Below are 6767 nucleotides of genomic sequence, written 5' to 3' on the forward strand. Positions count from 1 at the left end.
TCTCGGTCCAATCCGGAAATGTTTAATCCCCACACACAGAAGAAAGGTAGAAATGACCATCGGAGGAGAACGAAGCGCCGGAATGCAAAACGGACAACGGGGAAAATGCTCGAATGCATGAGATGAACACGTATGCAAATGCAATGCACATGATGACATGATATGAGATGCATGACAACGATAACAACACATGGAGGCAAAACCCGAACCCAAGAAAATAAATAACTTAACACCGGAAACGGCAAGAGTTGGAGTACAAATTGGGAAAGTTACATCCGGGGTGTTACATAAGGCCACCCTGTACTTCAGCTGCTAAGGCCGCTGTATGATCCTCAGTACGGAGGGAGCGCTCCATGTTTCCACTTACTGTTATAACGCTACATGGTCCGGGCATCTTGAGCTTTAGATATGCGTACTGCGGGACTGCATTAAAATGGGCGAAAGCAGTTCGTTTAAGCTGTGCATGGTAACCCTGTGGAAAGGGATGATATCGAAGATCAAGTTTTCGCTTCGGAAGTTATCTGGTGAGCCGAAGACTACTTCCAGCGTTATGGACCCTGTGCAACGGGCCTCTACGCCGAGTATCACTCCTTTGAAGGTGGTTTTAGTGGGCTTCATTCTTGACGGATCAATGCCCATTTTGCGGACAGTGTCCTGATAAAGCAGGTTAAGACTGTGATGCGGAGCATCCTACGGACATCACCATGTCAAGAATATGTTTGGCGAGTGACACGTGCGACATCTACTTGAAATACACAAAGGTGAATCATCTCCTTTACACGTGCGGTAATGCCCTCGATGCGGCTATATCTCCCACGTGTCGAAGCACGACTTAGAGGCATAACCGCATTGAAAGCAATGTCGCAAGTGAGGTAATCTTCACACAACCCATGTAATACATAAGGGAAAGAGATACATAGTTGGCTTACAATCACCACTTCACACAATACATGAATAAAGCATTACAACATCCAGATACAAACAAGGTCCGACTACGGAACCAAAATGAAAGAAGACTACCCCAAAAGCTACACAGATCCCCGATCGTCCCAACTGGGCTCCACTACTGATATACTAGAACGAAACAACACAAAGGACAAGGTCTTCATCGAGCTCCTCCTTGAGCTTGGTTGCGTCATCTGCACGGTCTCATCGGCACCTGCCAGCTGGTTTTGGAAGTATCTGTGAGTCACGGGGACTCAGCAATCTCACACCCTCACGATCAAGACTATTTAAGCTTATAGGTAGGGTAAAAAGGTATGATGTGGAGCTGTAGCAAGCGACTAGAATATATGGTGGCTACCTTACACAAATGAGAGTGAGAAGAGAAGGCAAAGCACGTTCGAGAAACTATGATCAAGAAGTGATCCTAGAACAACCAACGTCAAGCATAACTCCAACACCGTGTTCACTTCCCGGACTCCGCCGAGAAGAGACCATCACGGTTACACACGCGGTTGATGTATTTTAATTAAGGTAAATTTCAGGTTTTCTACAACCGGACATTAATAAATTTCCATCTGCCCATAACCACGGGCACGGCTTTCAAAAGTTCAAATCCCTGCAGGGGTGTCCCAACTTAGCCCATCACAAGCTCTCACGGTCAACGAAGGATATTCCTTCTCCCAAGACAATCCGATCAGACTCGGCATCCCGGTTACAAGACATCCTCAACAATGGTAAAACAAGTCCAGCAACACCACCCGAATGTGCTGACAAATCCCGATAAGAGCTGCACATATCTCATTCTTAGGGCACACTCAGATGAGCGCTCCATACAACTAAAACCTAACCTCGAGTTTCTCCGAGGGGGCACTGCACAGGGCTCTAGTTTGGACCAACACTCAGAGGAGCACTGGCCCGGGGGGGGGGGGTTAAAATAATGATGACCCTCGGGAGCGCGACTCCCAAGGGAAAATAGGCTAGGTGGCGAATGGTAAAACCAAGGTTGGGCATTGCTGGAGGAGTTTTATTCAAGGCGAACTATCAAGGGGTTCCCATTATAACCCAACCATGTAAGGAGCGCAAAATCCGGGAACATAACACCGATATGACGGAAACTAGGGCGGCAAGAGTGGAACAAAACACCAGGCATAAAGCCGAGCCTTCCACCTTTTACCAAATATATAGGTGCATTAATTAAATAAGAGATATTGTGATATCCCAACATATCCATGTTCCAACATGGAACAAACTCCAATCTTCACCTGCAACTAACAACGCTATAAGAGGGGCTGAGCAAAGCGGTAACATAGCCAATCAACGGTTTGCTAGGACATGGTGGGTTAGAGGCTTGGCTTAACAATATGGGAGGCATGATATAGCAAGTGGTAGGTATCGTAGCATAGGCAAAGCAAAAGAGCGAGCAACTAGCAAGCAAAGATAGAAGTGATTTCGAGGGTATGGTCATCTTGCTTGAAATCCCACAAGGAAGAAGAACAAGTCCATGAAGAAGACAAAAGGACGTAGTCGAACGGATCCTCACAAATGCGACGTTATCGGAACTAACCCGAAGAAGCAACACCGGAAAGGAGCAAACAACATAGTAAAAAAACATCACATAAGCATGGCATGATGCACAACCAAGTATGATGCATGTCCGGATTAATGAGGCATGTCATGGCAAAGTGCACAAACAATCCTACAAATTAAGTGGAGCTCAATATGCAACTCCGTTGCATATTGACGAAACACCACATGACTTATTTAGTTCGATCTCGTTTATGTACTCAACAATGTTTTTCTTTAGATAGCGCTCTTTCTTGTACTGCGCTTTCTTGATCTGCTTGGCCTTCTCAAATTTCCACTTTTCTTCTTGTATGAAGTGGGTCAGCATGTGACTTTGGCCAGGAGTCAGCTTGAAATCAGGCATGGGAGTGTTGGGGTCCTTGTGCCAAACATCAATGTATTCGAGGATCAATATGGGATCCAAAAGCAGTGGCACATCTGTTCCCTTGGCTCTAGCGGCCCTGACTTGCCTATCTCTGATGATTTCAGCAAGTTCATCATCATCAGCTTCGTCTTCTTCAGACGACACTTGGAAGGCGACCTACTTCTTCAGAGGACTTGGGCGAGGACCTCGTCCAGCAGTGTCCTTTGTCTTCAGTAGAGAGGGTCCTGTTGAAGAATTTGGTGCAGCTGAGGAACTAGCTGAGATACCTGAGGTAATGGAGATGCCTGCAGTCCTTTGGCACGAGGCAAGATGCACAGGTGCTGAGGACTTTGTCGGAACAACCGAGGACTTTTGAGGAGCTGAAGATTTTGAAGGAGTAGGAGCAGCATGAGGAATTGGCCTTGAGGACTTTGAAGATTCTGGCCGTGAGGGCATAGCTGAGGAACTTGGCCTTGAGGGCATTGTTGGTGAAGCACTTGGCTTGCGCGCAGGGTTCTTTGACATAGCCTTCTTCGGCTTGACAGCAGAGGCCTCAGCAGAGGCAGCAGCAGCAGCAGCAGAGTCTTCATTGAATTTCCTCACTGCTTCTTTGGCTTTCTTAGCCAACTTGGCTTGGCGCTTGGCCCGTTCATCAGGATAGTCCTCACCGCGCTTGAGGCTGGTGGGATCAGCTATTTGGCCAGGTGCCAATGGAGGTCTTGGGCATGGAGGATTGAGTGCGAATTTCTTCATGTATTTGGGAGTAACATACCTGTACTCCCTCCACTCTCTTGCCCATCTCCTCTCTATCTTCTGAATGCGCACCTTTCGCTGATTTTTGTCTTCCTTAGGAGGTGTGCAGTACCCAGCGTATATATAATCAGGGATCTGAAACACTGTGTTGACCTCAGCTTTCTTTCCTCCTTTCTGTGGATTCTTACCGTCAGCCATTTTCTTCAGTTGAGGAATTTGAACAATTGAATTCTTTGAAGAAGTATGCAGCTTTTCTTCGAGGAACGCTGCAAATGAGTTAAGTTGATGAGAACTTAGAGATTCAGCAGCTGACATGAGTACCTGTGAACAGAGTATAGGTGCGAGGAATTTGGAGAGGTCATATGCGTTCTCAGAAGGTTTTGTAAAAGAACAAGTTTGAGGAAATTGACCAGTTGAGTCTTGAAGAATTTCACTAAGTGTTCTTTGTCTTAGGTTCCAGAGATGTGTAGATAAAAAATCCACACATTTGAGGAATCTTGAAAAAACATAGCTTAGAGAAACGAGTCAAGAACAGATGATATGTGAGGTGTTTTAGTGTGAGAGGATTTGAAGAAAAAACACCTTTGAAGATTTTGTAGAAAACTTTTGAATCAAAGAGGGCAGTAAAAGTAACTTTTAATTACCCTGAACGAAGAACATGACGAACTGGAGTGAGGAGATGTGAAGTTCGTCAGTGCGGATCTTCCACGCCCTAACTTGGCGGAGGAAGACATCTACGGTGGCGGCGGAGTGAAGATTTCCGTGACCGGCGCGAGTACGGTGGCGATGAGGTCGAGGCAGTGAAGCTCTTCCTCACCGGCGATGATGAAGTAGCGGCGGCGCTAGGGTTTGAGAAGCTCGAGCTGGAGAGAGGTCGAGTAGAGTAAAAGAAGTGAGGAAGGGGAGAGGGGTATTTATAGCCATGGTGAAAACCGTTCGCCCGAAGAATTTGGACGAACGTGCCCCTGACCCTTCTCATTCGCATGACATGTGTCACCCACGTACTGAGAAGTGGAGATCGTGTTAGATCATGGGTGAGTGGATAAGTATGTCGTTGGATGCGGAACGGTTTGAGTGGCAAAGCCGAAAATTGGATAAGATAAGTTAAAAGTTCCGTTCGCAATTTCTTCAGCTGACAAGGACACAGTTAAGATTTTGAACGAGTTTGAAATAGAACGCACATGAAGAATTTGTGAATAGATTGGGTTGAGTATAGCATAGAGGGGGAAGGGTCCGATCACATTCACTTAGCAGAAAAACCAACTAGAAGAAGTAGCCATAGGTGAATGCTGTAGAGGACATAAACTCATATATATATATATATATAGCCAATGAAGAAAAACAACGGAAACAGTGAAGACAATGCAAAGTTGAAGAATTTGAACAACTGAGGAATTTCAACTTTTGGTGGTGGCGTGACCCACCGTATAAGAATGATGATTTTAGACACCGCGTACAATTATCATAGGGTTCTGAGAATCAAATTCTTCGTTAATTTATTCACACTTAGAGTGTTATTCTTCATTAATTGAAGAAAAACGTTTCTTCATGTGTTGCACATCTAAGTCATCAATTTTGCATAAGTGTTAGGATGAGTGTCCTTTTCAAAGAACATTCGAAGATTCTAGGATATTTAGCTCACACCGCAACTTGCTAAATCTCTTCTCATCCAAGGGCTTTGTGAAGATATCGGCTAGCTGTTCTTCAGTCTTCACATGCTCAATAGAATTGTTGCCCTTCAACACATGATCACAAAGAAAATGATGACGAATCTGAATGTGCTTAGTCTTCGAGTGCTGAACTAGGTTGTGAGCAATCTTGATGGCACTCTCATTTTCATAGAAGAGAGGCACATTCTTCACGTTGACGCCATAGTCCTTGATAGTTTGCTTCATCCATAGCAATTGAGCACAGCAAGAACCAGCGGCAATATACTCAGCTTCAGCAGTAGATAGTGATACGCAGTTCTGTTTCTTCGAGGACCAACAGACCAAAGATGGTCCGAGGAAATGACATGCACCAGATGTTGACTTTCGGTCCACACGATCACCAGCATAGTCAGAGTCAGAATATCCAATGAGATCAAAAGCCGAGCCCTTGGGGTACCATAATCCAAGTGTTGGTGTGTGAGCTAGATATCGAAGAATATGCTTCACAGCCTTATGGTGTGATTCCTTCGGTGTAGCTTGAAATTGGGCACACATGCAAACACTAAGCATTATATCTGGCCTAGATGCACATAAGTACAATAAAGAACCAATCATGGAGCGGTATACCTTATGATCGAAGTCAATACCATTTTCATCAGTGCACAGATGGCCATTTGTGGGCATAGGAATTTTGACGCCTTTGCAATCTTGCATGTCGAATTTCCTCAGTACATCCTTGAGGTATTTCTCCTGAGATATGAATATGCCATTGCGTTGTTGAGGAATTTGAAGACCTAAGAATAATTTTAATTCTCCCATCATAGACATTTGATATTCTTCACTCATCATGTAGGCAAATTCATCACTATAACGTTGGTCAGTACAGCCAAAGATAATATCATCAACATATACTTGGCACACAAACAATTCACCATCATAAGATTTAGTGAAAAGAGTAGGGTCAAGTGAACAGGTTTTGAAGCCTTTCTTCATGAAGAATTCGTTCAAGGTATCATACCACGCCCGTGGGGCCTGCTTGAGGCCATAGAGGGCCTTGTTGAGTGTGAAGACTTTGTCAGCATTCTTTGGATCTTCAAAACCCTGGGGTTGAGCAACACATACTTATTCCTCAAGCTTATCATTGAGGAATGCACTTTTCACATCCATTTGATATGAAGTGGTATCATGATGGTTAGCATAAGCAAGCAATATGCGAATAGCATCAAGTCTAGCAACAGGTGCAAAAGTTTCATCAAAATCAATTCCTTCAACCTGTGTGTAGCCTTGAGCTACAAGCCGTGCCTTATTCCTCACCACAAGGCCATTTTCATCTTGCTTGTTGCGGTAGATCCACTTTGTGCCAATGATATTGTGCTTGCGAGGATCTGGACGTTTGACCAGTTCCCAGACATTGTTGAGCTCGAACTGATGTAGTTCTTCTTGCATGGCCTGAATCCACTAAGGCTCCAGAAATGCTTCATCTACCTTAGTGG

Source organism: Triticum aestivum, chromosome 6A (genome assembly GCF_018294505.1).
Source record: "Triticum aestivum cultivar Chinese Spring chromosome 6A, IWGSC CS RefSeq v2.1, whole genome shotgun sequence".
NCBI lineage: Eukaryota > Viridiplantae > Streptophyta > Magnoliopsida > Poales > Poaceae > Triticum > Triticum aestivum.